Raw genomic sequence first — 26914 nt, forward strand, 5'->3', positions numbered from 1 at the left:
GAATTTTGTGTTTTGTACTCCAGCATCTTGCCTCTAGAGGTTTTTATTCTGTCCTTCTTGACCATGTGAACTTATCTATCTATCTATCTATCTATCTATCTATCTATCTATCTATCTATCTATCTATCTATCTATCTATCTATCTATCTATCTATCTATCTATCTATCTATCTATCTATCTATCTATCTATCGTGTATTTGTTATAAGATTTAAAATATGATTCAGAGACTGGGATAATTACAGTTGTTCTGATGCATTTGTTTGTGCTGATGATTTAATTTTTATAAGCTTCACTCAATAAAAATTCATGTAGTGGATATTTTTATGGATGTAAATAAAGAAAACAACTGTTAATAAACTAGTGTAGGTCCCCACTTGAAGGGAATTTTATTGTTTATCTTGTCTTTAGAAATTTTAGAGGCAACACTTTTTATTTTTTAGAGAATAATACTAATAAACTGAGCATTTGTAATTGAAAGTCAGTGAGAACTGCAATGTTAAATCTGAACTCTGATTATCTGTCTTTTTTATTTGTTTATTGGCTATGAAAATCAATCTTTGAATGAACTTTTTGGTAAACAATTGGAGTCATCCTATGTTTGATGTAAAATTGCAGATAGCATTCTTAGACCTAATTAAAGCTGGTAAAATATATAGTTGGGGTGCAGTTTATGTTTCATCAACCAAATGAGAACTAACCTGGACTTATACTCAGATGGGGTCAGTTTAGAGCCACCAAATAATTTGCCACACAGGCTATATACATCGGACTTCCCATACAACTCGGAGTCCTGCCACATGCAAAAGTTCGCTGACGACACTGCTATCGTGGGCTGCATCAGGAGTGGGCAGGAGGAGTATAGAAACCTCATCAAGGACTTTGTTAAATGGTGCGACTCAAACCACTTACACCTGAACACCAGCAAAACCAAGGAACTGGTGGTGGATTTTAGAAGACCCAGGCCCCTCCTGGACCCCGTGATTATCAGAGGAGACTGTGTGCAGAAGGTACAGACCTATAAATACCTGAGTGTGCAGCTGGATGATAAATTGGATTGGACTGCCAATGCTGATTCTCTGTGCATGAGAGAACAGAGCCGACTGTACTTCCTTAGAAGACTGGAGTCCTTCAACATCTGCAATAAGATGCTACAGATGTTCTATCAGATGGTTGTGGCGAGTGCCCTCTTCTACGCGGTGGTGTGCTGGGGAGGCAGCATTAAGAAGAAGGACGCCTCATGCCTGGACAGACTAGTGAGGAAGGCAGGCTCTGTTGTAGGCATGGAGCTGGACAGTTTGACATCCGTGGCAGAGCAACGGGCACTCAGCAGGCTTCTATCAATTATGGAGAATCCACTGCATCCACTGAACAGTGTCATCTCCAGACAGAGGAGCAGCTGCTGTCACTGTCCTGCTCCACTGACAGAGTGAGGAGATCATTCCTCCCCCAAACTATGCGACTCTTCAGTTCCAACCAGGGGGGTGTAAACGTTAACATTATTCAAAGTTATTGTCTGTTTTTACCTGCATTTTTATTACTCTTTAATATTGTTATTGTATCAGTATGCTGCTGCTGGAGTATGTGAATTTCCCCATGGCATTAATAAAGAATCCTATCTATCTGTCTATCTCTCTCTCTCTCTCTCTCTCTCTCTCTCTCTCTCTCTCTCTCTCTCTCTCTCTCTCTCTCTCTCTCTCTCTCTCTCTCTCTCAGGAGAGAGGCCGAGGTGTCCAGAGGAAAAAAATTGAACATGTATAGATACAGGTAGAACCTGCAAAACGTTTGTGTAGTGAACATGAATACAGTAATCCCTCGCTATATCGCGCTTCGCCTTTCGCGGCTTCACTCCATCGCGGATTTTATATGTAAGCATATTTAAATATATATCACGGATTTTTTGCTGGTTCGCGGATTTCTGCGGACAATGGGTCTTTTAATTTCTGGTACATGCTTCCTCAGTTGGTTTGCCCAGTTGATTTCATACAAGGGACGCTATTGGCAGATGGCTGAGAAGCTACCCAACTTATTTTTCTCTCTCTGTCTCTCTTGCGCTGACTTTCTCTGATCCTGACATAGGGGGATTGGGCAGGGGGGCTGTTCGCACACCTAGACGATACGGACGCTCGTCTAAAAATGCTGAAAGATTATCTTCACGTTGCTACCTTCTGTGCAGCTGCTTCCTGAAGCGACATGCTGCACGGTGCTTCGCATACTTAAAAGCTCGAAGGGCACGTATTGATTTTTGCTTGTTTGTTTTTCTCTGTCTCTGTCTCTCTCTCTCTCTGCTCCTGACGGAGGGGGTGTGAGCTGCCTCCTTCAACAGCTTTGTGCCGCGGTGGTTCGCATACTTAAAAGCCAAACAGCCCTATTGATTTGTTTGCTTTTCTCTATCTCTCTGACGTGCTCTGCTCCTGACGCGCACTCCTTTGAAGAGGAAGATATGTTTGCATTCTTTTAATTGTGAGATGGAACTGTCATCTCTGTCTTGTCATGGAGCACAGTTTAAACTTTTGAAAAAGAGACAAATGTTTGTTTGCAGTGTTTGAATAACGTTCCTGTCTCTCTACAACCTCCTGTGTTTCTGCGCAAATCTGTGACCCAAGCATGACAATATAAAAATAACCATATAAACATATGGTTTCTACTTCACGGATTTTCTTATTTCGCGGGTGGCTCTGGAACGCAACCCCCGCGATGGAGGAGGGATTACTGTAGTGTACAAATAAAATTTGTGTATATGGTATATGTTAATGTCTTGACAATATTTAAATAATATTTGAAATGACCATTTCTAAATTATGTCTCAAACACAAATATAAAATGAAATATGTGAGCTATTTTGTTTATGTAATTACATAAGCATACCCCTCCAATACCACACACACATGCATTTATTTTTTTGATTGGCTAAGGTTTTCTAGTATATTGACATGTTTCCATTTGTAGGAAAGCCTACAGCATATTAGGTATTATTTTGAATGTTGGAAGCTGCCATCTTGCTGACTTCCCCTGAGGCTGCCGAAGGCCTGTTTACTTCTGCATTCATTTTGCATGTTTAAGCTGGCTACAGAGCTTATCTTTTTTATTTTGTTTGAAAAGGTAGATGTTATCTGATTTTTAACTAGTTGTGTGTCATTTACTCAACTACAGATATTATAGAAGTAATAATATGAAAGATCTCAACCCCCTAATGAACTATTGTGTATTTTGTACAAATGTAGTCTAGGAATTTACTTAATTATTATTTGCTAAAATATTGTCAAAATCCTGATTGAATGCAATAGTGTATATTAATTATGTACATTGTACTCCTTTGAGCCTATGAGACTGGTTTTCAAGTGATGACTTTTCATTGAGTATTTTCTCTAGTGTTAAGAATGACTTGTAACATCATTTGGTGGCTTTTCACTTCTAACAGTAATATAATGATTACTTTTCTTTACTCTTTTAATGGCTCATGCTAAGTAGCTGCTATTTCTTTGGATTAACACTAGAATCCCTGAAGCCTACTAAAAAACTTGTAATCCCAGCCCACCTTAAATTCATTTGCACCTCTTCATCAACATCTTTTGTTTGTAAATGTGTCGATCAGCACAAGCAGCAGCCTGCTGTCCCATCCCCTCACCGCCGCAGCTGAACTCGGGCAAAAAGTCCAGCTCAAGTCTTATTTATCTGCGTGTGAGTTCCCCGGAGTTGTATAGGGTAAATAATATATTGTTATTGGGAACACATGCATTTCATGTGTGTGCCATGTCTACAACAATCTGTGTAATTGTAGGATGAAAGGAAATGCAAGAAATGTTGCATGTTCAGCCATTGGATTTGGGCATCATTCGCACCCTGAAAATGTATTATCGCAAAGGAAATGCTGAGAAAAATTCTCGTCAGCATAACTTGTAGACAGTAGGAGATAAAAATTAACGTGAAAGAAGTTATTGAAATGATTACAAACACCTGGATGCAAGTTAAAGAAAACACTATGGCAACAAATGCGGAATGTAAGTATTACTAAATTTTCATTACAACAAAATATTTTTTAGGTCCCTGGCACTTCACTGTAATGGAATTTGACCTGTATTTATAAAAAAAAAAAAGCTTGACTTACCCTTTTTTGGGTGAAAAGGGTATTTCAAATAAAAAGGTATCTCTTGCTAAACATAAAAATACTGTACTGCTTCTCTACATATTCCATTACAGGGTAGTGTAAGGTTCAGTTCTACACATTTTTAAAGATCAATATAGACAAAGCAAACATTCTAAGTCCAGATTCCTACTGTCTTAGGTCAGTTGATTTCCCAAAACCAGTGTTGACTCTTTCCTTTGTATCATGATTCATGCCAAAAAGAAGGTCCCAGCCAAATAACATAAATGTTATGTTTTGGCCTGGGTTCCTTCCCAGGCTTATATTTTTGTACCTTTTTTGTCTTTTTCATTCATTTTTCAGTTTGAATTATTTAGTTTGGTTATTTCTGTTAATATTGTTAACTTTATTTATCATTTCGTTGGTATGTTTAATGTATTACTGTTTTTGTTATGTTTAACAATATTTATGTACTGTTTTTTTAAATATCTTCATGCACCTTTTTTCTTTTGGGTGGTTTGCCAAGATGCAAGGCCACATGTTCATTACAGTTGAGGGACTGCTCCCAACCCTATAAATACTCTTGGTACTGTATATACTATACAGTCTCTGGTGGTTCATTGAATACACTTTGGAGGTGAGTTTTGTTAGCTGTGTCATCTGGTTATTCTTTGCTAGTTATTTTGATCACTTTGCTTCTGTTTATTGGGGTACTCTGTTTGACTGCAATTTCAAACATTTTTGCTGTGGAGTGACTTTAGACAGGTCCTTTTTGCTCCCCTTTTTTGGATCACTTTTTCAGTGTTTTTGCAATTTTTTTAATGTTGGTGGTGGAGAAAACAATTTTTTTGAACAGTTTAATTGCTGAAGCCGATGGTATCTCTTCTAATATGTATTTGTAGATTATTTAAGAGGTAAGGGGCCTTATAACTAAAGACTTTGATTCCTACAGTAGTTTTATTCTTTAAGTATTTTTAGCTCAGTCAAGGAGTCTGAGTATCTGGGCTTGTGAGTGTCCTGGATAAAAACCGAGATCCAGGCCTTTAATGAACTCTTGGGCACAGCCATCAGCAGTGTGTCTGTTTGCGGAGAAAGTGTTAACCTTGTTGAGAGGTTTACTTACCTTGGCAGTGACATTCATGTCTCTGGTGACTCTTCCTATGAAGTCAATAGACGGATTGGGAGAGCATGGGGATTATGTGGTCGCTGAAAAGGGGTGTGAGGCGCTTCCGATATCTATGCAAAAGAACAAAGGTCCAAGTGTTTGGAGTCCTGGTGCTTCCTGTCTTGCTATATGGTTTCGAGACATGGACACTATCCAGTGACCTGAGACAAAGACTGGACTCCTTTGTTACTGTGTCTTTCCGGAAAATCCTTGGGTACCGTTGGTTTGACCTTGTGTCGAATGAGCGGTTGCTCATGGAGTCCTGAATGAGGCACATTACCTGCATTGTGAGGGAGCGTCAGTTACGGCACTACAGCCATGTGGCACGTTTCCCCGAGGGTGATCCGGCTCGTAAGATCCTCATTGTTGGGGACCCGAGTGGCTGGACCAGACCAAGGGGTCACCCACGTAACACCTGGCTGCGGCAGATAGAGGGTCATTTCCAGAGGGTGGGACTGGACCGCGTGTCTGCCTGGGGGGTTGCAAACCAGGATCCCGAGTTGTTTTATTGTGTAGTGGGTGCAGCAACGCACTGTACCAGTGTATGCTCCCTGACTTGACTTGACTTGACTGTATTTTTAGCAGAATTGCATGTTGAGATCCAAAATGTATTTTCTAAAAGAAAGACATTATTAAGTTCTTTATGGTAGGAACTAATCCCTTTATTAATGTATGTATCTACAATAGGACTTACCCGGAATAGAGCTTAAGGAAGTAATAATAATACAGAAAATGGATCTTTAGTATGAAGTGCGTAAATGAAGGGTGAGTAAATGGAGTAATAAAAAAGTACTCGCTAATGGTAGCTCTGGAGAATGGTGATTTGTCACATGTTGATTAACACATGCAAGTAAAAATTTCACTGTAACATCATCATCAGGAAAATAAAAATGAATATGCTTTATAATCGTATCACCTAAATGCAGCATATGAGGAAAAAATGCCCCATCCGAAAACTTTAAACACCGTATTTCAGAGAAGGCAGAAATGAGATTGAAATTGTAAAGCATAATTTTTATATAATTTACAGTATGTGTTAAGGCTGTTTTTACAGTTTGTTTTGACCATGGCTAAACTCAGGCTGAAAATTAACCTTAAGATTATATTTTTAACAAAAAATTTCAGTTGTCAGAAAGAAATAGTGAACCTATAATTGGTCTATAGTTCTTATGAACGATATGATGCACTTAAACATCTGAATTTTTCAATAATGGTCTAACAATGGCTAACTGAAAAATTGAGGTCTAATTTCTTTCAGTAAAAATACAGTAATTATAGTGAAGATGCAAAGACTAAAACTGTGAAGGCGGAGCAGGATGGGTGTGATGTGCTCACTACTGCTGGTTCGTGTAAGAACTCTTGCAGCCGAGTTTTGAATAAGCTGGAGCTGTGATATAAGGTTAGAAGGGGCACCTGCCAGCAGCGAGTTACAATAATTGATGCAGGATGTGATAAAAGCGTGGACAAGTTTCTCAGCTTTAGAAAAGGAGAGGAAGGAGCGAACACGGGATATGTTACGGAGGTGAAAGTAAGAAAGTTTCTTAATGTGGTTTATGTGGGCGGAATAAGAAAGGGAGGAATCAAAAATGACACCAAGATTCTTTGCAGTAGAGGCAAGTCTGATGAGATCACCGCCAAGATGGACTGGGAGGGAGCTCATTTTATTAAGTTGCACTTTAGTCCCAATTTGCAGGAGGTCAGTTTTGTTGCAATTTAATTTTAAAGAGTTCTTCTCCATCCAGGTAATAATTTCACTGAGGCAGGTTGTGAGCTGAGAAAGCTCTGATGAAGCTCCACTTTTAACATTGAAATAAAGTTGAATATCATCTGCATATGATAACCCAGTCCATAGCTACGAATAATATGGCCAAGGGGAAGCATATAAATACAGAAGGGAAGAGGGCAGAGGACAGAGCTCTGAGAAAGTCCTTGTGTGACTGGCGCTGAGCTGGATCTGCTGTTGCCAAGACTAACAAACTCTTGCCTATCAGTCAGATAGGACGTGAACCACTGGAGGGCAGTGCCAGAGATACCCAGTATGTTTTCCATTCTGAACAGTAGAATGTCATGTCTCACAGTGTCAAATGCTGCACTGGGGTCTAATAGAATTAATATGCTGGTTTGTCCAGAGTCTGCTACCATAAGCAAATCATTGGTTACCCGTAGCAGAGCAGTTTCACAGCTATGCTACAGCCTGAAGCCAGACTGAAAGGGTTCCATCAAATTATTAGAGGTTAGGTAATTGGTGAGTTGAGAGGCTACAACACGCTCAAGAACTTTTGACAGAAAAGGTAAGTGGGAAATAGGCCGAAAGTTGTTAAGATTGTTAGCATCAAGACCAGACTTTTTTAACATTGGGGTTACAGAAGCGATTTTAAAAGTGATCGGCACAGAGCCAGTGTCAAGGGATGAGTTTATTATTATTGTAATAGTTGGGATTATGGCATGAAAGCAAGATTTAAGTAGTGTGCTGGGGATGGAGTCCAGTACACAAGTAGTCGGTCTCATCTTACAAAGCAGGTTATTAACAAATGCAGATGTGACTAGTGAGAACTTAGAGAAGGAGCTGGATGGAGTGGGAAAACAGGAAGAGATATATAGAGATGATGTATTTATATTAGTTGAATTATTTAGATCTTTAATTTTGTTATAGAAAAAGTGGAGGAGTTCCTCATGGACAATAGAAGAGGTAGTTGGGCCAGATGCGGGTTCGATTAGTTTATTAACTACAGAAAACAAAACCCGTGGGTTATCGTGGCCACTTTCTATTATTCTGCCCTAATGGGTGTTCTTGGCAGCAGTTAGTGATTCTCTGTAAGCTCTTTGGTGGTCAGAGAAAGCCTGGATATGAATAGTGAGGCCAGTCTCACGTGACATTTTCTCAAGGCGTCGGCCAGCTGTTTTCATAGATCGCAATTCTGAATTATACCAAGGAGCTGAACGCTTAAAGGAAACTTCCTTATGTTTTAAAGGAGCTGTTTTATCTAATGCTGAATGAAGGGCTGTGTTATAGTGGTCAAAAAGACTATCTAGTGTTGACAGAATAGGTGCAGACAGTAAAAGATCAGAAATGGATCCAGAAAGGATAGAGGGACAGATATTTTTAAGGTTTCTGAAAGAAATTTGTCGTTTACAGATGAGAGGAGGGAGAGATAATGAGACAGGTGAAAAGTACTGCTTTATGGCCAGAGTCCCAAATCAGTGCTGTAAATGTTGGCAACAGATAGTCCAGAAGTACAGATCGGATCCAATATATGACCACCAGAGTGGGTGGGAAAATCAACATGTTGTGTCAAGTCAAAACAGTCCAATAAGGATAGGAATTCTTTTCTCAGTTTAGATGTAGTAATGTCAATATGGATGTTGAAATCACAGAGAAGGATAATTCTCTGAGAGTAAGAGTTTAGGTGGGTTAAAAGTTCAATCAGATCGGATAAGAAGGATGCATTGTATTTTGGAGGACGATAAAGAACAATGAGTGAGACGGGACCTGGTTCCGTTATTAGTTTAAGAGCCAGGCACTCAAAAGATAATGGACAATCAACAATCAATTTGGATTCGTTTGAGCTTTAAGTCTACTCTGAAAATTACTGCAAGTCCACCTCCTTGTCTTGAGCTGCAGGGCTCTGTGTGGAAAGTGAATCCAGGTGGAGTCACCTCCGTGAGAGATGTAAATTCATTTGATTTTTGCTTAGTCTCCGTTAGACACAGTATATCAAGTTTGGTGTCAGTGATGAATTCTGACAGCACCAATACTTTACCATTAAGAGATCTCGAAGTAAACAGTGCAATATTAGTTAATGAGCCTTCTTTTTGCACAGAGCCGTGATCTGAGTTTATTTTCACATAATGTAAATTTGGCACACTGACACTTCAGTAGTCAGTAGTCTTTTCATTCGTAGCCCGGCGGTGGCAGCGACCTGACCCGCAATGTACATATTTTGGACACTGCAAAATCCCTGCATCTTTTAGGATGTTCCAGTCACACCATTTTCTCTGGACAAACTATTTAATAAGAAGGAGTTTGTCATGAGAGTATTTTAGCATGATAGTGAGTAATACTTATCTGATAGCAGTGAAGAAGCAGCACAGCGGAGCCGGTAGGACAGGCGGGTGTGGTAGCGTATATGAGCGGCGAAAGCATAGCAGGAGGAGGTAGCAGGATTTGGAAGTTCCAGCATACAGCCATAAACAGTGACGCTGGGTATTGCAGGCGTGATCACCCCTGAGCCACCGGCCAGGTGGGTATGAACATCAAATCAGTTCTTAGTCGAACAGTACTGTAAAATGAATCGGGAGCAGACCAGAATAGCAAATATAATCAAGGAGACAAATTATCCCGAGGTCCTAGATCGCCAAGTACAAAGAAATGTTGGTAGGTCTCATCCCATGATCCACAGGTTCAGCTTAGGCCTTCATCTTTTCCTCTTCCCTTGCAGCTCTATCCTTAGCATCCTTCTCCCAATATACTCAGCATCTCTCCTCTGCACATGTCCAAACTAAAGCAATCTCACCTCTCTGACTTTGTCTCCCAACCGTCCAACTTGAGCTAACCCTTTAATGTACTCATTTCTAATCCTATCCATCCTTGTTACACCCAATGCAAATCTTAGCATCTTTAACTCTACTACCTCCAGCTCTGTCTCCTGCTTTCTGGTCAGTGCCACTGTCTCCAGTCCATATAACATTGCTGGTCTCACTACCGTCCTTTAGACCTTCACTTTCACTCTCACTGATACCCGTCTGTCACAAATTACTCCTGACACTCTTCTCCATCCATTCCACCCTGTCTGTACTCTTTTTCACCTCTCTTCCACAATCCCCATTACTCTGTACTGTTGATCCCAAGTATTTAAACTCATCCACCTTCGCCAACTCTACTCCCTGCATCCTCACCATTCCACTGACCTCTCTCTCATTTACACACATGTATTCTGTCTTGTTCCTACTGACCTTCATTCCTCTCCTCTCTAGAGAATATCTCCACCTCACCAGGGTGTCCTCAACCTGCTCCCTACTATTGCTACAGATCACAATGTCATCAGCAAACATCATAGTCCACGGGGACTCCTGTCTAATCTCATCTGTCAACCTGTCCATCACCATTGCAAATAAGAAAGGGCTCAGAGCCGATCCCTGATGTAATCCCACCTCCAACTTGAATGCATCTGTCACTCCTACCGCAGACCTCACCACTGTCACACTTCCCTCGTACATATTCTGTGCAACTCTTATGTACTTCTCTGCCACTCCCGACTTCCTCATACAATACCACAGCTCCTCTCAAGGCACCCTGTCATATGCTTTCTCCAGGTCCACAAAGGCGCAATGCAGCTCCTTCTGGCCTTCTCTAAACTTCTCCATCAACATCCTCAGAGCAAACATTGCATCTGTGGTGCTCTTTCTTGACATGAAACCATACTGCTGCTCACTAATCATCACCTCACTTCTTAACCTAGCTTCCACTACTCTTTCCCATAACTTCATGCTGTGGCTCATCAATTTTATTCCCCTTTACTTACTGCAGTCCTGCACATCCCCCTTATTTTTAAATATCGGCACCAGTACACTTCTTCTCCACTCCTCAGGCATCCTCTCACTTTCCAAGATTCCATTAAACAATCTGGTTAAAAAATCCACTGCCATCTCTCCTAAACACCTCCATGCTTCCATAGGTATGTCATCTGGACCAATGGCTTTTCTGTTCTTCATCCTCTTCATAGCTGTCCTTACTTCCTCCTTGCTAATCCGTTGCACTTCCTGATTTACTATCTCTACATCATTCAACCTCTTCTCTCTCTCATTCTCTTCATTCATAAGCCCCTCAAAGTACTCTTTCCATCTGCTCAACACACTGTCCTCAATTGTGAGTACTTTTCCATCTTTATCCTTTATTACCCTAACCTGCTGCGCATCTTTCCCAACTTGGTCCCTCTGTCTAGCCAATCGGTACAGGTCCTTTTCTCCCTCCTTAGTGTCCAAGCTCTCATACAACTCATCATACACTTTTTCTTTAACCTTCGCCACCTCTCTCTTCACCTTGCGCCTTATCTCCTTGTACTGTTGTCTACTTTCTGCATCTGTCTGACTATCCCACTTCTTCTTTGCTATCCTCTTCCTCTGTATACTCTCTTGTACTTCCCCATTCTACCACCAGGTTTCCTTTTCCTTCTCCCTCTGTCCAGATGTCATGCCAAGCACCCTTCTTGCTGTCACACTTACTACATCTGCTGTAGTTTCCCAGCTGTCTGGTAATTCTTCACTACCACCCAGTGCCTGTCTCACCTTCTCCCTAAACTCAACCTTGCAGTCTTCTTTTTTCAACTTCCACCATTTGATCCTTGGCTTTGCCCTCACTCTCTTCCTCTTCTCGATTTCCAACGTCATCCTACAGACCACCATCTTATGCTGCTTAACTACACTTTCCCTGCCACTAGTTTGCAGTCTTCAGTCTCCTTCAGATTGACTCTTCTGCATAGAATATAATCTACCTGTGTGCATCTTCCTCCACTCTTGTACGTCACCCTATGTGCCTCCCTCTTCTTAAAATTCGTCTTCACCACAGCCATATTCTCTGACCTTCTTCATTCCTCTCCTTGACACCATACATACACATCACCTCCTCGTCTCCTCTGTTCCCTTCACCAACATGTCCATTGAAATCCGCTGCAGTCACCACTTTGTGTCCCTTGGGTACACTGTTCATCACTTCATCCAACTCACTCCAATAATCTTCTTTCTCATCCATTGCACACCCAACTTGCGGGGCATATGCACTAACAACATTCATCATCACACCTCCAATTTCCAGCTTCATAATCATTACTCTGTTTGACACTCTTTTCACCTACAGAAAACTCTTGACATACTGTTCCTTCAGAATAACCCCTACTCCATTTCTCCTCCTATACACATCATGATCAAACAATTTGAATCCACCTCCGATCCACCTGGCCTTACTCCCCTTCCATTTAGTCTCTTGTATGCACAATATATCAACCTTCCTTCTCTCCATCATATCGGCTAATTCTCTACCCTTACCAGTCATACATCTAACATTAAACATTCCTACCCTCAGTTCCACTGTCTTTACCTTCCTCCTCTCCTCCTGCCTCCGGACACGTCCCCTCCTCTTCTTCTCCTTCTCCTTCTTCTTCTTTGGCCAACAGTAGCCCAATTTCCTTCAACACCCTGTTGACTAACTGTACTGGTGACGGTCGTTGTTAACATGGGGCTCGACCAATCCGGTATGGACATTTGTATTGTTGTCCGCATATTGATTTGGCAAACTTTTACACCGGATCCCCTTCCTGATGTAACCCTCCCCATTTATCCGGGCTTGGGAACGGCATGAAGAAACACACTGGTTTGTGTATCCCCTGTGGCTGGGTCATTGGTGTTTTAACATATTGTATTAAAAAACAGTCACTGATTACTTCTAAAAACACTTGTGCCCCATGCTATTTGCAAGGTTATCCCAGTTAATATTTGGGTAGTTAAAGCCCCCATGACTATAATATCCCCATGTAAAATTAACCAATTGTATCATAAATGTCTGTAAAAAGTTATCATATTTATAAAGTAAGAACTCAAGTTGTCAATGTGAGAAAAACTGTAATAGTAATAGCCAACTTCAAATGTAGGAAATCGTTCGTTGGCATCTTTTTGCGTTAAAACTGATTAAGGCAGTTTTTATATTGCAATAACTTAGTACATTTTTTTAAGCTGGCACTTAAGTCTTCAATCTGATGAAGAATGATTTAAGATATGAAGAGGTAGGGAAGTGACGCCAAAGGTGGTAGGGATGAGAAAGGTGGCTGTACGCATGCACTGCACGGCCGTCCTGCTTGCCACTGCCGAGTTGATTCTACAATAAAATAAAAAGAGAAATAACCTTGGAGGTCAATCATGACCCCGAAAGTGGATAATAGATGTCACATAGTATATATGTACCAAATTTCAGGTCAATAGTTCAAACAGTTTTCGAGCTACAGGTGATTTATAATCCTGGACAGACAAATGGACAACCACGATAGCGTAATATATAAGAAGACTGAATCAAATTCTAGCATTAGCTACTATGTAGAAATTATCTAGCAGCTTTCTATTTTAAGACCTTAGTTTTAGTAAGTATTTTAAGTATTGTAGTTTTTCCCATTGATTATTGAGAGGAATCCAAGTTAAATAATGTTTCTTTTGCATTTACCCAGTTTGAATGATGTTACAGTATGTGTATAGTGTGCCAGCAACAGTGTAGCATTCTGTACAAATAGTTTGGTTTCTGCCTTGCAAACACTGCTTATGAAGTAGGCAAGCCTCAGCATCCCACTACTCTTTTATTAGAAAAAGGTGGCTCAGAAAATGGATGCCTATTTAAATTGGATTTTCCTTGGCTTATTATTAGAAGAGTGCACACACTTAAATTAGAAGAATTTAGAATATATTTGTAATTAATATAGTAGGAATCATATTTTATTCTTGTTTATTTTAATAGTTATAAACCATTCATTTTTGGAAAAAAAATGATCTCATAATTGAATCTAATCACTTTTAAATTATATTGAGTGTCATGAAAATGCTTTACTGATTTGTGCTTATTGTTCAGAATTAACAGAACATTAACAAAAATGAGGATTTACCTCTAGAATATGAGAAATATTGTAGGGGTAGATAGATATTTTAAGCTATAAACAATAAGATGGATCCATTAGCTCTTAATTACATTTTTGGTCAGCAGTAGAAGAAACTTGTAACTGCTGAAAATCTCCTATGCTGGTTAAACTCATTTTGTGGAACTGGGTTGTATTTATTCTGTATGAGTTTTAAATGGATTGCTTATTTAAAACCTTAGGCAGACATGCGTTATGTGGTTCTATTTAATAATATGTAAGAACGGTAGAATGGCACTCATTCCAGGTTTAGCATCAGCTTTGGACCTGGGGATCTGCACCCAATACCTCTAATAAGAACATGTAATTTAATTAAGCAGGTTTTAATTGGGGTAGATTTTGACTGTTTAGTATTAGAAACATTAATTATTTATTTTATTTGGAGCCAATTACCATTAAATTAACATTTCATTTAAATGTTAAATGTGCATTCAATATCCTAATTATATTTGGGATGTAAATCAGCAGTTAATTATATTTTTATCTCCTGTCCTCACAAAGGTGATGTTCTTGCTAGGAGGGCAATAGTGCTTGTTGGTCATGATAGATGAGGGAATGCTGTCTGCCACTGCTTTTAACACCTGGTCATGTCACCAGTGATGGAAACTTTCAAGCAGAATAGGCAAGGCGGTCTCTCATTCTTGCCCCAGATGTCAAGGTTTTTCAGGTTGGGTAAGACATCTCAGACAGCCTGAATCAGGAATTTTATGCAATGGGAGTCTGCCTATCAGATGTCAGACCCGGCTCCAGTGCACTCTCCCACCTAGCCCAAGCGCCATATTGCCTTATCTCTATCATCCTGCTTATGTGTTCCTCCTCTATGCCTGCTCATTCTTCCTCATGAATACATTTGTCCCTTTCTTTAGACTTGGTCTTGTACTACAAGGGAAGCTGCCTAGCTTGGTGTGCTAGTAGCCAGTAGCCCCTATGTCTCAACAAAGACTCTGCCAATTCCAGCTCATTGTGGGCCATTGTGTGGCAGGGTTATAAGCGCCTTGTGTTGTTCAAGCTCCTCCTCCTCTCTAACCAGGTCACTCAAGATTTGATGGAAGTGGTGGTCCAGTTCTTCTTTGGAACACCAGAGGAAACCGCTGTGCTGGTCCTAGGAAGCTCTTCTGTGAACTTAAAGAGGTTGATGTTTTAAGACACGTGCTTGCTAACACTCTCTATGTTCTACCTCCTGTTCCACTCTGTCATACACCAGTACATTAGTTTCTTTCTACATTTCTTTCGAACAGCAGTGCTTTCACTTCATTGCCTGCATTGTGCTGCTGTGTCAGAGTCCAAAATTCTTGATGCAACTGATGGAGCTTATTTGCTCTGTGGTTCATAATGTAGTGATATGGTTTTTGTCTCTCCTCTGAATCACAAGTCTCCAGTACATAACTTATAATGATTGCTGACAGCTGTCAGCATCTCCTCTTCCTATAGCTGTAATCATTTGTGCTGTATCTTTGACAAACTGTATTCACTCTGCTTATTGGCTGGGGCCATTGTACCTGTGGGTGTTGCTCTGATCTGCTTGGAGCAGGACCTTCTAGAGCCTGGAGGTTCTGAGACTGTGAGGTGATTCTGGGCTGGACTCCTCCTGCTTCTCAACAGGGTTTTACCTGTGTGCTGCTTATGTCTATCCTACTCCATGCATTTCTTCTTTGTCTGATGAATTTTTAGACCACAAGGGTTCTTGCATACCTTACTGTATATGCATCACAAACTCCTAGTCATATATCCATGTCCTCCTTTGGTCCTTATAGATGGGGGAGACATTTGCACTCACTCTCTAGGTGCCTTAGGGTCATATATTCAAAGTTCTATCTGTAGCTTTTCTGCTGCTTTCCTCATGGAAGGTGCAGGTTGAGCTTCTTCCCGTTTCTGCCCCTTATACCTTCTTTCTGAGCTGTAAACTGTCTCTCCATTTGTCACTAAACTATTCTCGGTTTTCAACCATTATTTCCTGGGTGTTACTGGCTATTCCAGACTTCAAGATGTGTAGATACATCCAAAAGATACACTGGTACACATCATCAGTGATGTTTCCATATTTTACTTTAGTAACAAAATATTCAGAATTTGCTTTAGCCTGCTGCTTCATCAGCCTCATTGTTAAGTGACAGTAAAAGTATGATCAGTGATTTAGAAGAAAAATTGTCCTTACATATTTCCAATATTTTCTAATATTAAAATACATCAGTATTTTGTGGGGAGCAAGTTCTAATACGTTTTTTATTTAATTCCCAGTTATAAGCTCCCAAACATACACCCCAAAACTGTTTACAGATGATCATAGCACTCACACATCAGAGAAAAAACAGGACTTATCTTGGCTGAACTCTGCTGTCAATAAAGACAAGAAACCATATCATCATTAGAAGAGTTCTGGTACAACAGTAAAATGGACAAGTCTCTATTTCTGAGATCTTGGTACTTTAGCTGTGCCAATTTAGCTTGATTCAGAGTAAAGATATTCAGAGCATTGGTTTACACTTTCTAACTAGCAGTCCAATGTTAAAATTTTAACAAAATAAGAGAATGGGAAGCAGCAGTATATGTTAGCTACTTATTTTATCATTTCATTCAAATATTACTTTGAAGAATCAGTCCAACCATATAAGTCCATCATTCTACCAAGTTTCTAGTTAAGTTAAAGATTTTGTGCTTTACCTTTATGGTTTCTCTAAGGGTGTTTACATATCAAAAGTGCATAGTCCTCCATCATAAAAAGATTCTTATGAAGTTTTTTGCTCTTACTGGGAGCTAAAATTCATTTATCTGTGAATATAAATGCAGGTTAAAATATAGCAATGTTTAAATGTAGCATTAAATATGCTGTATGTCTGCACAACTGTTTAAAGCTTAAATCAAACTGAAATATTGATTATATATACACACCACATAGCTTTTTTATAATTGCTACATAATGGATAGATTTGTAAATGACATTGCAAAACTTTTGCTTAAAACTTGATTCATTAATAAAATTGTCAAATGTAAACTGTAAAGGAGAGAAGGATTTCTTCTATAGTCACACGCCATATTAAAAACTTCAACTATATACTGTACTGTATATAGTGCATCTGGAAAGTATTCACAGCGCATCACTTTTTCCACATTTTGTTATGTTATAGCCTTATTCCAAAATGGATTAAATTCTTTTTTTTCCTCAGAATTCTTCACACAACACCCCATAATGACAAAGTGAAAAAAGTTTACTTGAGGTTTTTGCAGATTTATTAAAAATAAAAAAAACTGAGAAATCACATGTACATAAGTATTCACAGCCTTTGCCATGAAGCTCAAAATTGAGCTGAGGTGCATCCTGTTTCCCCTGATCATCCTTGAGATGTTTCTGCAGCTTAATTGGAGTCCACCTGTGGTAAATTCAGTTGATTGGACATGATTTGGAAAGGCACACACCTGTCTATATAAGGTCCCACAGTTGACAGTTCATGTCAGAGCACAAACCAAGCATGAAGTCAAAGGAATTGTCTGTAGACCTCCGAGACAGGATTGTCTCAAGGCACAAATCTGGGGAAGGTTACAGAAAAATTTCTGCTGCTTTGAATGTCCCAATGAGCACAGTGGCCTCCATCATCCGTAAGTGGAAGAAGTTCAAAACCACCAGGACTCTTCCTAAAGCTGGCCGGCCATCTAAACTGAGTGATCGGGGGAGAAGGGCCTTAGTCAGGGAGGTGACCAAGAACCCGATGGTCACTCTGTCAGAGCTCCAGAGGTCCTCTGTGGAGAGAGAAGAACCTTCCAGAAGGACAACCATCTCTGCAGCAACCCACCAATCAGGCCTGTATGGTAGAGTGGCCAGACGGAAGCCACTCCTTAGTAAAAGGCACATGGCAGCCTGCCTGGAGTTTGCCAAAAGGCACCTGAAGGACTCTCAGACCATGAGAAAGAAAATTCTTTGGTCTGATGAGACAAAGATTGAACTCTTTGGTGTGAATGCCAGGCGTCACGTTTGGAGGAAACCAGGCACCGCTCATCACCAGGCCAATACTGTCCCTACAGTGAAGCATGGTGGTGGCAGCATCATGCTGTGGGGATGTTTTTCAGCGGCAGGAACTGGGAGACTAGTCAGGATAAAGGGAAAGACGACTGCATCAATGTACAGAGACGTCCCGGATGAAAACCTGCTCCAGAGCGCTCTTGACCTCAGACTGGGGCACACTGCCAAGATATCAAAGGAGTGGTTTCAGGACAACTCTGTGAATGTCCTTGTGTGGCCCAGCCCGAGCCCAGACTTGAATCCGGTTGAACATCTCTGGAGAGATCTTAAAATGGCTGTGCACCGACGCTTCCCATCCAACCTGATGGAGCTTGAGAGGTGCTGCAAAGAGGAATGGGCGAAACTGGCCAAGGATAGGTGTGCCAAGCTTGTGGCATCATATTCAAAAAGACTTGAGGCTATAATTGCTGCCAAAGGTGCATCGACAAAGTATTGAGCAAAGGCTGTGAATACTTATGTACATGTGATTTCTCAGTTTTTTTATTTTTAATAAATTTGCAAAAACCTCAAACTTTTTTCACGTTGTCATTATGGGGTGTTGTGTGTAGAATTCTGAGGAAAAAAATGAATTTAATCCATTTTGGAATAAGGCTGAAACATAAGAAAATATGGAAAAAGTGATGCGCTGTGAATACTTTCCGGATGCACTGTATATATAATGCAAAATTGACTTGTATAACACAATTTCCTATTTAGTTAAATAGCTCAAATTTCGCAGGGTGGTACATCTAGGCCGGTATGTATCCACTAAAAAAAGGATATTTAGACAAATAAATATTTTGGAGTAGACCTCCACTACAATAGAAAAACAATCCTTTGACAGGTTTGATTGAGATTTCTTGACATTATAGAAAGAAAAAGGAGTAGTCTATGTGTGTTTTCTTATGTTGGCAAATTTTTGTCAATATTTATTATAATTATTATTATTATTATACTAACTTACTAATTTCGCTGATGACACTGCTATCGTGGGCTGCATCAGAAATGGGCTGGAGGAGGAGTATAGGGACCTAATCAATGACTTTGTTAAATGGTGCGACTCAAACCACCTACAACTGAACACCAGCAAAACCAAGGAGCTGGTGGTGGATTTTAGGAGGCCCAGACCCCTCATGGACCCCGTGATCATCAAAGGTGACTGTGTACAGATGGTGCAGACCTATAAATATCTGGGAGAGCAGCTGGATGATAAATTAGACTGGACTGCCAATACTGATTCTCTGTGCAAGAAAGGACAGAGCCGACTATACTTCCTTAGAAGGCTGGCGTCCTTCAACATCTGCAATAAGATGCTGCAGATGTTCTATCAGACAGTTGTGGCGAGCGCCCTCTTTTACGCGGTAGTGTGCTGGGGAGGCAGCATTAAGAAGAAAGACGCCTCACGCCTGGACAAACTGGTGAGGAAGGCAGGCTGTATTGTTGGCATGGAGCTGGACAGTTTAACATCTGTGGCAGAGCGATGGGCGCTCAGCAGGCTCCTATCAATTATGGAGAATCCACTGCATCCACTAAATAGTATCATCTCCAGACAGAGGAGCAGCTTCAGCGACAGACTGCTGTCACTGTCCTGCTCCACTGACAGATTGAGAAGATCGTTCCTCCCCCAAACTATGCAACTCTTCAATTCCACCCAGGGGGGTAAACGTTAACATTTAACATTATACAAAGTTATTGTCTGTTTTTCACCTGCATTATTATTATTATCAATCTTTAATTTAATATTATTTATTGTATCAGTATACTGCTGCTGGATAATGTGAATTTCCCATTGGGATTAATAAAGTATCTGTATCTATCTATCTATCTATCTATCTATCTATCTATCTATCTATCTATCTATCTATCTATCTATCTATCTATCTATCTATCTACATGCTAGATGTTGTGATAACAGTGTGCTTTATGCAAATGAAAGACAGAACAGAGGCAATTGAAAGGCCATGTGAATAGCATCACTGTCCAATAATGTGGACAGACGACTGAAGACATGACGTAAAAAAGAAATGTTATAATGTTGTGAAGTGGGAAGAGAAAGTTCGGCAGAGCTCAAGGAAAATGCCAACTTAATGGTTAGCAAGTGCTGTTTTTTTGCTGTTGACTACAAGCACTCTTAGATGCAAGCTGGATCTCATCTTGGTTATCCATTCTGCTCCGTCGACCTTCTAGCATGAAGTATCGAGCACTGCAAAGCACTGTTACATGAACTACAAGCATGGCAGCGGTGGATGGTGGGTTTCGCAGCAGTTCAAAAGCTCAGTGCAGCACCAAGAAAAAAAGTGTGCAGCTGCACACCTGTGAAACTTAGAGGGATCACAGCTGATTAACTATTTCAATTCCAACAAATAGAGTTTCTGTAAAACTGTTTTGCAGTTGCCATCAACAAAAGCAAGTCACTGGGAAAAGCAGAAATTGATCTATGGCACGAATATTGTACTCATGGACAATTGTATATAGCATTTTCAAGAGCAAGCCGTTGCAGTGACCTAATAATATTATTACTTTTTGTTTGGCTGATGCCTTTATCCAAGATAACTTACAACATTTGAGGTACAATTGCTTACATTTCTTTTTGTTTTTCCATTTGGAGCAAACGCAGGTAAAGTGTCTTGCTCATGGTCACACAGTGTTAGTAACACTGTGGATTTGATTTGATTTGAACACACATTCTCATGGTTTGAAGTCCTAGGTTTAAAGCCTTATCTACTACACTACACTGCCTGATAATAATATTAGCCCTTGGTTTAAAAATAAATAAAAAATAAAACTATAATTATTGTATACAGAAAGGACATGGTTTAGTTACATAATATTTCTCATACACCCGATTAAATGATGATATTGTAACAGAGGCCCATTGTCTTATGAAATATTCTGGGTGAAGCCAGGTAACACAGCTAGTATTTTACACAAATAAAGTGGTTAATTCCTGCATATGTTTAAACACAATTTCCTAGTTAAAAATTAAATGTGCAGAATTTTTACAGAAGTAAGACATTAATCTGTTAAAGTACTCAGGCGGCCCGAAGTCAGTGAAAAATATGCATTGTATATGTGTAATGGCCTATCAAACAATGTTCTTCTGTATTTTGCATATGCATATTTGTATATTTATTAAATCTGTATGTCCTTATTAAAGGTTAAGGAAGAGGCAATACATGTATTAAAATATATATTCTATTTTATTTATATATGTGTGAGTATATATATATATATATATATATATATATAATATATATATATATAATATATATACTGTATATATATGAATGTCATACTGTAGAAGTGTTTACAAATTTCAATGTGATTACAGTTGTTAACAGTTTTAAATTCAGATTAACAGTTTAAAACACAAAATAATCCACTGTTAATTCTTTTTCTTCCCTTGTTCTATGTAGCTACTGTTTTTTCGGCAGCTCTGGTTCTTGTTACCTGGAATAGCATTCTTTACTGAACTGTTTTGTCAGATGCTGTCATGCTACCATAGTTTTATTAAAGAAAATCTAACCTAAATCATTTTGTCACAAGCCTTCCAGGCATAGGAAAGGAAGAAAGATGATTTAAAATTATGTGTCTTTGAATGTTAAAATGGTTTTCTTCAGCGTTCATCTTTTAACATGTACAACAGTTTGGCAATACATGTTATTGGATTGTTGAAACCTATGTTACATAAGGAAATTGATGGCTCTTCTTTAGAAAGAAGTATTCAAGCAGTGGAAGAATTTCTTAGGTCAGTGTAAGCTAAAGTATGTTTTGAGGTTTGGTCAGGTGTAGTTCTTTATAAGAAATAATTTTAAAGCTTTAATTTTTATTTTTACAACAGGAAGTTAATGTGTTTCATTTAATCATGTTTTTCTCAATTGGTTAATTGATTAAGAGGAAATAACACAACTTGGATTTTGCAGATTCTAAAGAGAAAATTATTCGATTACATGTATTGTATTTGCTTATTATGCTGGTCATTACAATATTTTACAGATTAATCTTGTTAATACTATATTTTATGAATAGTTTAAGTAAATAAATATGACTATTCACTAAACTAATCTACTGTATATAATTTTTAAAGTAGCTATTCTGTTATCCGTCTTATCTCTTATCCATCACTGCCTCAGTCCCAATCCCTGCTGGATAATTGTGATTTTACTGTATATAGTATATGTACAGTATATAATGTATACCTTTATATGTTTACCCGAAATGCTGTCTATCAATCTAAAAAGTATTTAAGATATTTATAGTATATACACTGAAGATATTTTTGGGGAACAATATTTAAACCACATTTCTGTGTTTAGACCATTAAACTATTCATGAAATGTTAATAAACCATGAGCAGTATGAGTGTCAAAGCCAGATTAATACAATTAAAGGTCAATGGTAAATGTTGTAAAAATCATCCACTTGTGGGATCTGTGTTAAGGGTCACTTCTGCAGCTTCAGTGCATTGTCCTTTTATCAGTTAGTAAATGCATGGGTCACCTCTTCTAATATTCATCATACAAACCTATGTAAAGGCTGAAAAGATTGTCAGTAGGATAGATGTTAGAATAAGAATAAACAAAATTTAATGTTAAATTGTTACTCTTTTAATTTGGTTAAGATTTGTTTAAGATTTGGTGAAGAATAATGTGGTTTAAACACGTTAAGTACTTCAGTTTCAGTGTGAAAATTTCACTTTTAAAATGTGACAGAAAAAAGGTTACCAAAAACATGTTTATGGTACGATTTTGCTGGTTTTTATTTAAATAGCATGAGCTTAAGTGTGATGCAGAAATGAATAGGTATCAAGTTAAGAGATGCTGCTACACAGCTCATATTTGAAATATTTTTGAGACTTCTTACTATGACTAAAATCTGTCTGTATATGTCTTAAATTTAAAATATCTGCAACCTTTATGTATCTAATGTCTTAACCCTATCCCTGCAAATTGAAAGAAAAATATGTTTATGCTGTCAGAATATAGACCTAAAATATGTTATGATGATAAATAGTCAAACTGTAGCTGGGGAGAAAAACAGTCAAAGAGGAGAAAAAATACATATTATACTGTATAATAATTTTGTACAATACTTATCATTAATACACAAATTCTTTTTCCTCTAGTGTCTTAAAGATGCTGGGTGGCAGGAGCAGATTATTCATTATAAAGAATGTTTTTTTTAAATAAGATCTTAATTTAAAACTATGCAATACTACTTGTTAATCAAAAAATCACCAAGTGACATTCACCATGTCACATAATCTTAAAACACCTGCATTGAAGAGCTGAGACAATGAAAATCTACAGTCAGCTTTTATTTTTCTCTTTTTAAGTGCAAATGTCTCTCTATTATAAAAAAAAAAAATCTTGAGACAAGACTTTTTTTCCTGCAACGAGACGTGATCTTTTGAAGAGAGACACTTTCACGTCCCACAAGACGGTCAAGTCACGTCATACTTACAACCTTTGGAAGGAAGTCCCGTTAGACGGTGACTTTTGCAAGTCACACCCTACTTACAACCATTTTCAAACAAGACCATAGTCATCTAACCTTTCAGTTGTTGGAATGCTTTTGGCAGACACACTTCCTGTGCTCTCAGCTCTTAAAAATTTTATACGTTCTAGGTGACACGTTAATGACTAAGCAAAGAAGAAAGAGCAACGTGTCAAAAAGAGACCCAAAAGCGTTGGAGAGAAAAGAATGCAAAAAAGAAAGCAAAAAAGAACAAAAATAATCTATGTGCCATCCATCCATCCATTATCTAACCTGCTATATCTACAGTGCATCCAGAAAGTATTCACAGCGCATCACTTTTTCCACATTTTGTTATGTTACAGCCTTATTCCAAAATGGATTAAATTCATTTTTTTCCTCAGAATTCTACACACAACACCCCATAATGACAATGTGAAAAATGTTTACTTGAGGTTTTTGCAAATTTATTAAAAATAAAAAAACTGAGAAATCACATGTACATAAGTATTCACAGCCTTTGCTCAATACTTTGTCGATGCACCTTTGGCAGCAATTAAAGTCTCAAGCCTTTTTAAATATGATGCCACAAGCTTGGCACACCTATCCTTGGCCAGTTTCGCCCATTCCTCTTTCCAGCACCTCTCAAGCTTCATCAGGTTGGATGGGAAGCGTCGGTGCACAGCCATTTTAAGATCTCTCCAGAGATGTTCAATCGGATTCAAGTCTGGGCTCTAGCTGGGCCACTCAAAGACATTCACAGAGTTGTCCTGAAGCCACTCCTTTGATATCTTGGCTATGTGCTTAGGGTCGTTGTCCTGCTGAAAGATGAACCATCGCCCCAGTCTGAGGTCAAGAGCGCACTGGAGCAGGTTTTCATCCAGGATGTCTCTGTGCATTGCTGTAGTCATCTTTCCCTTTATCCTGACTAGTCTCCCAGTTCCTGCCGCTGAAAAACATCCCCACAGCATGATCCTGCCACCACCATGCTTCACTGTATTGGCCTGGTGATGAGCGGTGCCTGGTTTCATCCAAACGTGACGCCTGGCATTCACACCAAGGAGTTCAATCTTTGTCTCATCAGACCAGAGAATTTTCTTTCTCATGGTCTGAGAGTCCTTCAGGTGCCTTTTGGCAAACTCCAGGCGGGCTGCCATGTGCCTTTTACTAAGGAGTGGCTTCCGTCTGGCCACTCTACCATACAGGCCTGATTGGTGGATTGCTGCAGAGATGGTTGTCCTTCTGGAAGGTTCTCCTCTCTCCACAGAGGACCTCTGGAGCTGTGACAGAGTGACCATCGGGTTCTTGGTCATCTCCCTGACTAAGGCCCTTCTCCCCCGATCGCTCAGTTTAGATGGCCAGCCAGCTCTGGGAAGAGTCCTGGTGGTTTCGAACTTCTTCCACTTACGGATGATGGAAGCCACTGTGCTCATTGGGACCTTCAAAGCAGCAGAAATTTTTCTGTAACCTTCCCCAGATTTGTGCCTCGAGACAATCCTGTCTCGAGGTCTACAGACAATTCCTTTGACTTCATGCTTGGTTTGTGCTCTGACATGAACTGTCAACCGTGGGACCTTAGATAGACAGGTGTGTGCCTTTCCAAATCATGTCCAATCAACTGAATTTACCACAGGTGGACTCCAATTAAGCTGCAGAAACATCTCAAGGATGATCAGGGGAAACAGGATGCACCTCAGCTCAATTTTGTGCTTCATGGCAGAGGCTGTGAGTACTTATGTACATGTGCTTTCTCAATTTTTTTATTTTTAATAAATTTGCAAAAATCTCAAGTAAACGTTTTTCACGTTGTCATTATGGGGTGTTGTGTGTAGAATTCTGAGGAAAAAAATGAATTTAATCCATTTTGGAATAAGGCTGTAACATAACAAAATGTGGAAAAAGTGATGCGCTGTGAATACTTTCCGGATGCACTATATACTGGATTTAATCTTCAACAAATTATCTCCAGTTTAGAGGCTATTAGAGCTATTAGTTCCCCAATTCATTTTTCTTGTTGGCTTGTGGAGTAATATAAACAGCAACCAAAACAAGTTAGACAATGTATTCATAGCGTAACATATACTATAGGTACATTTGGGGACTTAGTTAAATGTACCTTTAATTTTGAAGCATTTCACTTTTTTTTGTTACTCCATCAAAGAGTCAGTTATCACATTTGTGTTTATTAAAAGTTTGTAACAGTGAGTCAGATTATAAGTAGTTATAGTTGTAGAATGAAATTTACATGCATTAGTAGACTTAAATCCATGCTTTTTAACTGATAGGCTTGTCGTATCTACATATGTGTTTCATGGACAGCAGCTCAATAGGTTTCTCCCTGTGCTTACAAAACCACACTTTACGTAATTCTTCTCCTCTTAAAATAATGTCTAAATAAATGAGACTTTTTTCAAAGCTTTATCATAGGAGATTTTGAAATTTCAAATGTTGTACAGTCTACTTTATTTGAGATATCTCAGGGAAAACTGAAATGTCCTGACAGAAGAATAAGTGTCCATGTGGACAGTCATACAGACAGACATGGCAATTGCAGCAGGTGCTTTTTATACTATGTGTAAATGCATGTAAAACACCAGAGAATTCCCTCAGAAGATAAAATGGAAGAACATCTGGCTGCAGATAGTTATGCCAGTTACAATTTAAAGAGACTAAAATGTTTCCATTTCCAAAAGAACATTAAATAAGTTAGATTAAGTTAATAAACAGTGAAATTTGATGAATAACTAACTGGCATAGTGTTAAAAAAGTGAATTGCAAATTATAGAGAGAACATGTTATATAAATAGGGCAGTCATTACTTTAGATCAAACATTAGGAGAATGTGCATGGCACATTACCACTGCTTTAATTTTAGTGTACCTAGCTTTCTGTCAATTTACAATTTATTAAAAATAACAACGACCATACTGCTTTGGCATACCACAATGTTGTTTAAAATGGTGTCAAAAGATACAGGACAAATGAAAAAGATTTGGGGCGACACCGCTACCCCATATATTATAAAAGAAAAGTTTAAAGGCTTTTCAGCAAAAAAAGAAAATCCCTCAGAACACGAGTCTAAGACCAGACTGGCAATTATAACCTGTCCTGTAAAGTATAGACCAGGGAGGAAGCTGCACGTCCAGGGGGACAGAGACTAGAAATAACATCAGAGGTGGTCAAGCTGTTAATCATACTGTCTGTAGAGGGAGGAAGACAAGAGACATTAGTATACACTGCCACCTTATGACATTGAATTACCACCACCAAAGCCTTTAAGCTGTCCCCAAGGCACAGATGTGTGACAATAAAAATCAAAAATCTATGTTGTAACTGTAAGAAAATCATTTAACCAAGTGTAGAGAAAAGTAATTACAAACAGTAAAAGTCTATAAAAATAATACACATATCCATATTTGTAATGTGGCCATCCCAGAAGTCACAGATGCATGATAGACTTGAGTGCTAGTCCATTAATGGGCACAATCCCACACATACCAACACTAGAGAAACTTTTGAGGACAGGAC

General features: G+C 39.0%; 1 protein-coding gene across 1 annotated transcript in view; it reads left to right on the plus strand.

The window, feature by feature from the left end:
• The window catches only part of elp4 (elongator acetyltransferase complex subunit 4), a 367688-nt gene that overhangs the window by 229541 nt on the left and 111233 nt on the right, over nt 1-26914 (plus strand). The window lies entirely within an intron of this gene.

This window comes from Erpetoichthys calabaricus, chromosome 2 (genome assembly GCF_900747795.2).
Source record: "Erpetoichthys calabaricus chromosome 2, fErpCal1.3, whole genome shotgun sequence".
Lineage (NCBI taxonomy): Eukaryota > Metazoa > Chordata > Cladistia > Polypteriformes > Polypteridae > Erpetoichthys > Erpetoichthys calabaricus.